Genomic DNA, 13,031 nt, shown 5'->3' with positions numbered 1-13,031 from the left:
CTAAAGTCACAACTAACTGCTGAACAACCATTGACAAAATACAACTGGAACTTACCAAACAGATATCCTACAAACAGAGACAAAGAAGCCACAAGAGATGGTAGGTGGGGTGCAATCACAATAAAATCAAATCCCATACCCTCTGGATGGGTGACCCACAACCTGGAAAATAATTATATCACAGAGGTTCTTCCATAGGAGTGAAAGTTCTGATCCCCATGACAGGCTTCCCAGCCTAGAGGTCTGGCAACAGGAGGAGTGATCCCCAGAGAATCTGGCTTTGAAGGCCAGTGGGGTTTGATTGCAGAAATTCTACTGGACTGGTAGAAATATAAACTCCACTCTTGGAGGGCACACATAAGGTCTTGTGTGCACCAGAACCCAGGGGAAAAAGCAGTAACCTCATAAAAGCCTGAGCCAGATGGACCTACTGTTATTGGAGGGATTCCTTCAGAGGCAGTGGACAGCTGTGGCTCACTGCAGGGACAAAGACATTGGTGGCGGTAGTTCTGGGGAGTACTCATTGGTGTGAGCCCTCCTGGAGGTCGTCATTTTCTCACCAAGATCTGGCCCCACCCAACAGCCTGTAGGCCCCAGTGCAGGGATACCTCAGGCCAAATAACCAACAAGGCAGGAAAACAGCCCCACTCATCAGCTGACAGGCTGCCTAAAGTCTCCCTTTGCCCACAGCTTCCTGCTAAACACACCACTTGACACATTCCTGTCCACCAGAGGGACAAGACCCAGCTCCACACACCAGTGGCAGGAATCAGTCCCTCCCACGAGGAAGCCTGCACAAGCCTCTTAGACCAGCCTCATCCACCAGAGGGCAGACAGCAAAAGCAAGAACTACAGCCCTGCATCCTGTGGAACAGAAAGCACAATAACAGGAAGTTAGACAAAATGAGACAGCAGAGGGATATGTCCCAGATGAAAGAACAAGAAAAACCCCAGAAGAACAACTAAGTGAAGTGGAGATAGAAAATCTACCCGAACAAGAATTCAGAGTAATGGTAGTAAAGATGATTCAAGATCTCAGAAAAGGAATGGAGACACAGACCGAGAAGATCAATGAAATGTTTAACAAAGAAGTAGAAGATCTGAAGTACAAACAGAGATGAGTGATACAATAACTGAAATGAAAAATACACTAGAAGTAATCAATAGCAGAATAAATTAGGCAGAAGAACGAATAAGTGAGATGAGAGACAGAATGGGGAAAATCACTGCCACAGAACAGAATAAAAAAAGAGTGAAAAGATGTGAGGAGAGTTTAAGAGACCTCTGGGACAAAATTAAATGCACTAATATTTGCTTTATAGGGGTGCCATGAGGAGGAGGGGAGAGAGAAAGGACATGAGAAAATGTTTGAAGATATAATATCTGAAAACTTCCTTTAAATGGGAAAGTAAATATTTACCCAAGTCCATGAAGTGCAGAGAGTCACAGGATAAACCCAAGGAGGAACTCGCTGAGACATATAGTAATCAAGTTGACAAAAATTAAAGACAAAGAGAAAATATTAAAAGAAATAAGAGAAAAGCAACAAATAACATACAAGGGAATTCCCATGAGATTATCATCTGATTTCTCAGCAGAATCTCTGCAGGCCAGAAGGCAGTGGCACGATATATTTAAAATGACAAAAGGGTAGAACCTACAACCAAGAATACTCTACCCAGCAAGGCTCTCATTCAGATTCAGTGGAGAAATCAAAAGCTTTACAGACAAGCAAAAGCTATGACAATTCAGCCCAGACCAGCTTTACAACAAATGCTAAAGGAACTACTCTAGGTTGAAAACAAAAAGGCACAACTAGAAACAAGGAAATTACAAATGGAAAAGCTCACTGATAAAGGCAAACATAGAGTAAAGGTAGGAAATGTCCATACACGAATATGATATAAAAATCAGGAGTCCGGAGGAAGATGGCGGAAGAGTAAGATGCGGAGATCACCTTCCTCCCCACAGATACACCAGAAATTCATCTACACGTGGAACAACTCCTACAGAACACCTACTGAACACTGACAGAAGACCTCAGAACCCCCAAAAGGCAAGAAACTCCCCACATACCTGGGTAGGACAAAAGAAAAAAAGAATAAACAGAGACAAAAGGATAGGGACGGGACCTGCACCAGTGGGAGGGAGCCGTGAAGGAGGAAAGGTTTCCACACACTAGAAGCCCCTTCGTGGGCAGAGACTGCAGGTGGCGGAGGGGGAAAGCTTCAGAGTAGCCAAGTAGAGCACAGCAACAGGGCTGTGGAGGGCAAAGCGGAGAGATTCCGGCACAGAGGATCAGTGCCCTCAGGCACACACCAGCCCTAGAGGCTTGTCTGCTCGGCCTCCGGGGCGGGCGGGGGTGGGAGCTGAGGCTCGGGTATCGGGTTTCAGACGGAGCGCAGGGAGAGGACTGGGGCTGGCGGCAGGAAGAGAGCCTGAAGGGGTTAGTGCACCACAGCTAGCCAGGAGGGAGTCCGGGGAAAAAGTCTGGAGCTGCTGAAGAGGCAAGAGACTTTTTCTTCCCTTTTGTTTCCTGGTGCGGGAGGAGAGGGCATTAAGAGGGCTGCTTAAAGAAGCTCCAGAGATGGGCGTGAGCCGCGGCTGAAGGCACGGACCCCGGAGACGGGCGTGGGATGCTGGGGCTGCTGCTGCCGCCGCCATAAGGCCTGTGTGTGAGCACAGGTCACTGTCCACCCCCACTTGCGGGGAGCCTGTACAGCCCGCCACTGCCAGGGTCCCAGGACCCAGGGACGGCTTCCCCGGGAAAGCGCACAGAATGCCTCAGGCTGGTGCAATGTCACGCTGGCCTCTGCCGCTGCAGGCCCACCCCACACTGCATGCCCCTCCCTCCCCTCAGCCTGAGTGAGCCAGAGACCCGGAAACAGTGGCTCCTTTAAACCCGTCCTGTCTGAGCAAAGAACGGACACCCTCCAGCGATCTAAACACAGAGGCGGGGCCAGGTCCAAGGCTGAGACCCGGGAGCTGTGAGAGCAGAGAAGAGACAGGAAAATCTCTCTGTGCAGCCTCGGAGGCAGTGAATTAAAACTCCATGGTCCGCTTGATGTGCCCTGCGTCTGTGGAGTGCATGAATGGACAGCGAATCATCCCAAATTGAGGAGGTGAACTTTGAGGACAGGATTTAAGATTTTTTCCCCTTTTCCTCTTTTTACAACATATTATCCCAAATTAAGGAGGTGGACTTTGAGAGAAAGATTTCAGACTTTTTCCCCTTTTCCTCTTTTTAAAATGAATTATCCCAAATTGAGGAGGTGGACTTTGAGAGCAAGATTTTTGACTTTTTCCCCCTGTTCTCTTTCTGTGAATGTGTATGTGTATGCTTCTGTGTGAGATTTTTTCTGTATAACTTTGCTTCCACTATAGATCCCAGGGTTCTACCCATCCATTTTTGGTTTTTTGTTTTGTTTTGTTTTTGTTTTTTTTTTAATAATTACTATTTTATTCTTAATCACACTACTATATTTTATACTTTATTCTATTATACTTTTTCTTCTTTCTTTCTTTTTTCCTACCTTCCCTTCCTCGCTCCCTCCCTCTGCCCCTTTCTTTCTTTCTTTGCTTCCTCCCTCCCTCCCTCCTGTCTGTCTGTCTTTCTTTCCTTCCTTCCTCCCTCCCTTCTTCCTTTTACTCTTTCTTTTTCTTTCCTCCCTCCCTCCCTCCCTCCTTTCTTTCTTTCCGTCCTACTTCCCTCCCTCCCTCCTTTCTTTCTTCCTTCCTTCCTTCCTTCCTTTCACTCTCTCTCTCTCTCTTTCTTCTACTAATTCTTTCTTTCTACTTTTTCTCCCTTTTATTCTGAGCCGGGTAGATGAAAGGCTCTTGGTGCTGAAGCCAGGAGTCAGTGCTGTGCCTCTGAAGTGGGAGAGCCAACTTCAGGACACGGGTCCACAAGAGACCTCCCAGCTCCACATAATATCAAGTGGTGAAAATCTCCTAGAGATCTCCATCTCAACACCAGCACCCAGCTTCAGTCAACGACCAGCAAGCTACAGTGCTGGTCACCCTATGATAAGCAACTAGCAAGACAGGAACACAACCCCACCCATTAGCAGAGAGGCTGCCTAAAAACATAATAAGGCCACAGGCACCCCAAAACACAACATCAGACATGGACCTGTCCACCAGAAAGACAAGATCGAGCCTTAACCACCAGAGCACAGGCACTAGTCCTCCCCACCAGGAAGACTACACAGCCTACTGAAACAACCTTAGCCACTGGGGACACACACCAAAAACAACGGGAAGTACGAATCTTCAGCTTGCCAAAAGGAGACCCCAAACACAGTAAGATAAGCAAAATGAGAAGACAGAAAAACACACAGCAGGTGAAGGAGCAAGATAAAAACCTACCAGACCGAACAAATGAAGAGGTAATAGGCAGTCTACCTGAAAAAGAATTCAGAATGATAGTAAAGATGATCCAAGATTCTATTTCCAAGATCCAAAATCTTGGAAATAGAATAAACAAAATGTAAGAAACAGTTAACAAGGACCTAGAAGAACTAAAGATGAACGAAGCATCGATTAAAAACACAACAAAAGAAAGGAAAAATACTCTAGATGGGATCAATAGCAGAATAACTGAGGCAGAAGAACGGATAAGTGAGGTGGAAGATAAAATAGTGGAAATAACTGCTGCAGAGCAAAATAAAGAAAAAAGAATGAAAAGAACAGAAGACAGTCTCAGAGACCTCTGGGACAACATTAAATGCACCAACATTCGAATTATAGGGGTTCCAGAAGAAGAAGAGAAAAAGAAAGGGACTGAGAAAATATTTGAAGAGATTATAGTTGAAAACTTCCCCAATATGGGAAAGGAAATAGAGAATCAAGTCCAGGAGGCACAGAGAGTCCCATACAGAATAAATCCAAGGAGAAATACGCCAAGACACATATTAATCAAACTGTCAAAAATTAAACACAAAGAAATCATATTAAAAGCAGGAAGGGAAAAACAACAAATAACACACAAGGGAATCCCCATCAGGTTAACAGCTGATCTCTCAGCAGAAGCTCTACAAGCCAGAAGGGAGTGGCAGGACATAATTAAAGTGATGAAGGAGAAAAACCTTCAACCAAATTACTCACCCAGCAAGGGTCTCATTCAGATTTGATGGAGAAATTAAAAAGTTTACAGACAAGCAAAAGCTGAAAGAGTTCAGGACCACCAAACCAGCTTTACAACAAATGCTAAAGAAAATTCTCTAGGCAAGAAACACAACAGAAGGAAAATACCTACAATAACGAACCCAAAGCAATTAAGGAAATGGGAATAGGAACATACATATCGATAATTACCTTAAATGTAAATGGACTAAATGCTCCCACCAAAACAAACAGATTGGCTGAATGGATACAAAAACAAGACCCATATATATGCTGTCTACAAGAGCCCCACTTCAGACCTAGAGAGACATACAGATTGAAAGTAAGGGGATGGAAAAAGATATTCCATGCAAATGGAAATCAAAAGAAAGCTGGAGTAGCAATTCTTATATTAGACAAAATAGACTTTAAAATAAAGACTATTAGAAGAGACAAAGAAGGATACTACATAATGATAAAGGGATCAATCCAAGAAGAAGATATAACAATTGTAAATATTTATGCACCCAACATAGGAGCACCTCAATACATAAGGCAAATACTAACAGCCATAAAAGGGGAAATCTACAGTAACACACTCATAGTAGGGGACTTCAACACCCCTATTTCACCAATGGACAGATCATCCAAAATGAAAATAAATAAGGAAACACAAGCTTTAAATGATACATTAAAAGATGAACTTAATTGATATTTATAGGACATTCCATCCAAAAACAACAAATTACACATTTTTCTCAAGTGCTCATGGAACGTTCTCCAGGATAGATCATATCTTGGGTCACAAAACAAACCTTGGAAAATTTAAGAAAATTGAAATTGTATCAAGTATCTTTTCTGATCACAATGCTATGAGACTAGATATCAATTACAGGAAAAGAGCTGTAAAAAATACAAACACATGGAGGCTAAACAATACACTACTTAATAACGAAGTGATCACTGAAGAAATCAAAGAGGAATAAAAAAATACCTAGAAACAAATGACAATGGAGACACGACGACCCAAAACCTATGGGACGCAGCAAAAGCAGTTATAAGGGGGAAGTTTATAGCAATACAATCCCACCTTAAGAAACAGGAAACATCTCGAGTAAAAAACCTGACCCTGAACCTAAAGCAATTGGAGAAAGAAGAACAAAAAACCCCAAAAGTTAGCAGAAGGAAAGAAATCATAAAGATCAGATCAGAAATAAATGAAAAAGAAATGAAGGAAACGATAGCAAAGATCAATAAAACTAAAAGCTGGTTCTTTGAGAAGATAAACAAAATAGACAAACCATTAGCCAGACTCATCAGGAAAAAAAGGGAGAAGATTCAAATCAATAGAATTAGAAATGAAAAAGGAGAAGTAACAACTGACACTGCAGAAATACAAAATATCATGAGAGATTACTACAAGCAACTCCATGCCAATAAAATGGACAAACTGGAAGCAATGGAAAAATTCTTATAAATGCACAACCTGCCAAGACTGAATCAGTCAGAAATAGAAAATATGAATAGACCAATCACAAGCACTGAATTTGAAACTGTGATAAACAATCTTCCAACAAACAAAAGCCCAGGACAAGATGGCTTCACAGGCGAATTCTATCAAACATTTAGAGAAGAGCTAACACCTATCCTTCTCACACTCTTCCAAAACATAGCAGAGGGAGGAGCACTCCCAATCTCATTCTATGAGGCCACCGTCACCTTGATACCAAAACCAGGCAAGGATGTCACAAAGAAAGAAAACGACAGGCCAATATCACTGATGAATATAGATGCAAAAATCCTCAACAAAATACTAGCAAACAGAATCCAACAGCACATTAACAGGATCATACACCATGATCAAGTGGGGTTTATTCAAGGAATGCAAGGATTCTTCAATATACGCAAATCAATCAATGTGATACAGCATATTAACAATTTGAACAAGAAAAACCATATGATCATCTCAGTAGATGCAGAGAAAGCTTTTGACAAAACTCAACACCCATTTATGATAAAAACCCTGCAGAAAGTAGTCAGAGAGGGAACTTTCCTCAACATAATAAAGGCCATATATGAAAAACCCACAGCCAACATCATCCTCAATGGTGAAAAACTGAAACCATTTCCACTAAGATTAGGAACAAGACAAGGCTGCCCACTCTCACCACTCTTATTCAACTTAGTTTTGGAAATTTTAGCCACAGCAATCAGAGAAGAAAAGGAAATAAAAGAATCCAACTTGGAAAAGAAGAAGTAAAGCTGTCACTGTTTGCAGATGACATGATACTATACATAGAGAATCCTAAAGATGCTACCAGAAAACTACTAGAGCTAATCAATGAATTTGATAAAGTAGCAGGATACAAAATTAATGCACAGAAATCTCTGGCATTCATGTACACTAATGATGAAAAAATCTGAAAGTGAAATCAAGAAAACACTCCCATTTACCATTGCAACTAAAAGAATAAAATATCTAGGAATAAACCTACCTAAGGAGACAAAAGACCTGTATGCAGAAAATTATAAGACACTGATGAAAGAAATTAAGGATGATACAAATAGATGGAGAGATATACCATGCTCCTGGATTGGAAGAATCTATATTGTGAAAATGACTCTACTACCCAAAGCAATCTACAGATTCAATGCAATCCCTATCAAACTACCACTGGCATTTTTCACAGAACTAGAACAAAACATTTCAAAATTTGTTTGGAAAAACAAAAGACCCCGAATAACCAAAGCAATCTTGAGAACTTAAAACGGAGCTGGAGGAATCAGGCTCCCTGACTTCAGACTATACTACAAAGCTACAGTAATCAAGACAGTGTGGTACTGGCACAAAAACAGAAAGATAGATCAATGGAACAGGATAGAAAGCCCAGAGATAAACCCACGCACATATGGTCAACTTATCTTTTATAAAGGAGGCAGGAATGTACAGTGGAGAAAGGACAGCCTCTTCAATAAGTGGTGCTGGGAAAACTTGACAGGGACATGTAAAAGTATGAGATTAGATCATTCCCTAACACCATACACAAAAATAAGCTCAAAATGGATTAAAGACCTAAATGTAAGGCCAGACACTATCAAACTCTTAGAGGAAAACATAGGCAGAACACTCTATGACATAAATCACAGCAAGATCCTTTTGGACCCACCTCCTAGAGAAATGGAAATAAAAACAAAAATAAACAAATGGGACCTAATGAAACTCCAAAGCTTTTGCACATCAAAGGAAACCATAAACAAGACCAAATGACAACCCTCAGAATGGGAGAAAATATTTGCAAATGAAGCAACTGACAAAGGATTAATCTGCAACATTTATAAACAGCTCATGTAGCTCAACAGCAAAAAAACAAACAACCCAATCCAAAAATGGGCAGAAGACTTAAATAAGCATTTCTCCAAAGAAGATATACAGACTGCCAACAAACACATGAAAGAATGCTCAACATCATTAATCATTAGAGAAATGCAAATCAAAACTACAATGAGATATCATCTCACACCAGTCAGAATGGCCATCATCAAGAAATCTAGAAACAATAAATGCTGGAGAGGGTGTGGAGGAAAGGGAACACTCTTGCACTGCTTGTGGGAATGTGAATTGGTACATCCGCTATGGAGAACAGCATGGAGGTTCCTTAAAAAACTAAAAATAGAACTACGATATCACCCAGCAATCCCACTACTAGGCATATACCCTGAGAAAACCATAATTCAAAAAGAGTCATGTATCAAAATGTTCTTTGCAACTCTATTCACAATAGCCCAGAGCTGGAAACAACCTAAGTGTCCATCATCAGATGAATGGATAAAGAAGTTGTGGCACATATATACAATGGAATATTACTCAGCCATAAAAAGAAATGTAACTGAGCTATTTGTAATGAGGTGGATAGACCTAGAGTCTGTCATACAGAGTGAAGTAAGTTAGAAAAAGAAAGACTAATACCATATGCTAACACATATATATGGAATTTAAGAAAAAAAAATGTCATGAAGAACCTAGGGGTAAAACAGGAATAAAGACACAGACCTACTGAGAATGGACTTGAGGATATGGGTAGGCGGAAGGGTAAGCTGTGACAAAGCGAAAGAGAGGCATGGATATATATACAGTACCAAACGTAGGGTACATAGCTAGTGGGAAGCAGCCGCATGACACAGGGAAATCAGATCAGTGCTTTGTGACCACCTGGACGGGTGGGATAGTGAGGGTGGGAGGGAGGGAGGCACAAGAGTGAAGGGATGTGGGAACAGATGTGTATGCATGACTGATTCACTTTGTTGTAAAGCAGAAACTAATAAAAAAAATTTAAAAAAATCAGCAGTCTTGTGAAGAGGAGAGCATAAGTGCAGGATTTGGAAATGCATTTGAAATGAAAAAACTAACAACTTAAAACAATCTTGTTTATATATAGACTGCTATATCAAAACCTCATGGTAACCACAAACAGAAAATCAATAATGAAACACAGGCTTTAAATGACACATTAGAGCGTATAGACTTAATTTATATATATAGAGCTTTCCATCCAAAAACAGCAGAATACACACTCTTTTCAAGTGCACATGGAACATTCTCCAGTATTGATCACATGGTGGGCCACAAAGTGAGCTTCAGTAAATTTAAGGAAACTGAAATACCAAGCATCTTTTCTGACCACAACACTATGAGATTGGAAATCAACTAGAAGAAAAAAAAAAGCTGCAAAATACACACACTTGTAGGGTAAAAATATGCTACTAAACATCCAATGGATTACTGAAGAAATCAAACTGGACATCAAAAAATACCTAGAGACAAATGAAAATGAATATGTGATGATTCAAAACCTATGGGGTGCAGCAAAAGCAGTTCTAAGAGGGAAGTTTATAGTGATACAAGCTTACCTCAGGAAACAAGAGTAGTCTCAAATAAATAACTTAACCTTACACCTGGAGGAACTAGAGAAAGAAGAACAAACAAAACCCAAAGTTAACAGAAGGAGAGAAATCATAAAGATCAGAGCAGAAATAAATGAAATAGAGAAGAAGAAAACAATCGAAATGATCAATGAAACTAAAAGGTGGTTTTGTGGAAAGATAAACAAAATTGATAAACCTTTAGCCAGGCTCTTCAAGAAAAAATGGGAGAGGGTATAAATCAATAAAATTAGAATTGAAAAGGGAAAAGCTATAACAGACACCACAGAAATACAAAGCCCCATGAGAAACTAGTATGAACAACTATATGCCAATAAAATGGACAACTTAGAAGAAATGGACAAATTCTTAGAAAGGCACAATCTTATGAGACTGAACCTAGAAGAAATAGAAAATATGAAAAGACCAATCACAAGTACCGAAATTGAAACTGTGATTTTAAAACTCCCAACAAACAAGTCCAGGACCAGATGGCATCACAGGGGAATTCTATCAAACATTTAAAGAAGAATTAACACCTATACTTCTGAATCTATTCCCAAAAATTGCAGAGAAAGGAACACTCCCAAACACATTCTGTGAGGCCACCATCACTCTGATACCAAAACTAGACAAAAATACCACAAAAAAGAAAGTTGCAGGCCAATATGACTGATGAACATAGATGCAAAAATCCTCAACAAAATATTGGCAAACAGAATCCAACAATACATTAAAAGGATCATCCACCATGATGAAGTGGTATTTATCCCAGGAATGCAAGGATTTTTCAGTATCTGAAAATCAATCAGTGTGATACACCACAGTAACTAATTGAAGAACAAAATCCATATAATCATCTCAATAGAGGCAGAAAACACTTTTGACAAACTTCAACATCCATTTATGATAAAAACTCTCCAGAAAGTGGGCATAGAGGGAACGTACCTCCACATATTAAAGGCCATATATGACAACCCCACAGCTAACATGATACTCAACAGTTGAAAGCTGAAAGTACTTCCTCTAAGATCAGGAACTAAACAAGGATGTCCACTCTTGCCAATTTTATAGAACATAGTTTTGGAAGTCCTAGCCACAGCAGTCAGAAAAGAAAAAGAAATAAATGGAATCCAATTTGGAAAACAAGAAGTAAAATAACAATAATATGGCAGATGACAGTTTCATCTATCACTGTTGGCAGATGATGTGATACTATACATAAAAAGTCCTAAAGACGCTACCAGAAAACTGTTGGACTTCATCAATATATTTGATAAATTTGCAGAAAACAAAATTAGTAAACAAATCTGTTGCATTTCTATACAATAATAACGAAAGATCAGAAATAGAAATTAAAGAAACAACCCTGTTCTTCCCAGGTGGCACAGTGGTTGAGAGTCCACCTGCCGATGCAGGGGACACGGGTTTGTGCCCCAGTCTGGGAAGATCCCACATGCCACAGAGCGGCTAGGCCCGTGAGTCATGGCCTTTGAGCCTGCACGTCCGAAGCCTATGCTCTGCAATGGGAGAGGCCACAACAGTGAGAGGCCCACATATCACAAAAAAAAAAAGAAAGAAACAATCCCATTTACCATCACATCAAAAAGAATAAGATACCTAGGAATAAACCTACCGAAGGAGACAAAAAACCTGTACTCTGAAAATTAAGGTGCTGATGAAAGAAATTGAAGATGACACAAAAAGATATACCATGTTCTTGGATTGGAAAAATCAAATGATTATACTACCCAAGGTAAACTACAGATTCAATGCAATCCCTGACAAATTACCAATGGCATTTTTCACAGAACTAGAGCAAAAAATTTTTAAATTCGTTTGGTGACCCAAATGACCCCGAATAGCTGAAACCATCTTAAGAAAGAAATACCGAGCTGGAGGAATCATGCTCCCTGACTTCAGACTATACTACAAAGCTATAGTCATCAAAACAGTATGGTACTGACACAAAAACAGAAATATGGATCAATGGAAGAGGATAGAAAGCTCAGAGATAAATGCTCATACCTATGGTCACCTAATCTATGACAAAGGAGGCAAGAATATACAATGGTGAAATGACAGTCTCTTTAATGAGTGGTCTTGGGAATACTGTACAGCTACATGTAAATGAATGAAATTAGAACACTCCCTAACACTACACACAAAAATAAAGTCAAGATGAATTAAAGATCTAAATGTAAGGTTGAATATTATAAAACTCTTAGAGGAAAACATAGGCAGAACACTCTTTGTGATTTATGTCAGCAATATCTTTTTCAATTCATATACTAGAGTAATGGAAATAAAAACAAAAATAAACAAATGGGACCGAATTAAACTCAAAAGCTTTTGCACAGCAAAGGAAACCATAAAAAAATGAAAAGAGGGCCTCCCTGGTGGCGCAGTGGTTGAGAGTCCGCCTGCCGATGCAGGGGATACGGGTTCGTGCCCCGGTCTGGGAGGATCCCATATGCCGCGGAGCGGCTGGGCCCGTGAGCCATGGCCGCTGGGCCTGCGCATCCGGAGCCTGTGCTCCGCAACGGGAGAGGCCACAAGAGTGAGAGGCCCGCATACCGCAAAAAGAAAAAAAAAAAAAAATGAAAAGAAAACCCACAGAATGGGAGAAAATATTTGCAAACAACATGACTGACAAGGGATTAATCTCCAAAATTTACCAACAGCTCATGCTTCCCAGTATCAAAAAACAACTCAGTGAAAAAATGGGCAGAAGATCTAAATAGACATTTCTCCAAAGAAGACATACAGATGGCCAAGAAGCACATGAAAAGCTGCTCAATATTGCTAATTATTAAAGAAATGCAAATCAAAGCTGCAAAGAGATATGACCTCACACCACTTAGAATGGCCATCATCAAAATCTGCAAACAATAAATGCTAGAGAGGGTGTGGAGAAAAGGGAACCCTTCTACACTGCTGGTGGGAATGTAAATTGGTATAGCCACTTTGGAGAATAGTGTGGAGGTTCCTTAAAAAATTAAAAATAG

The sequence above is a fragment of the Mesoplodon bidens genome (assembly GCF_964165515.1).
Source record: "Mesoplodon bidens genome assembly, chromosome: 5".
Lineage (NCBI taxonomy): Eukaryota > Metazoa > Chordata > Mammalia > Artiodactyla > Ziphiidae > Mesoplodon > Mesoplodon bidens.
Note: the sequence above shows the minus strand (reverse complement) of the source record.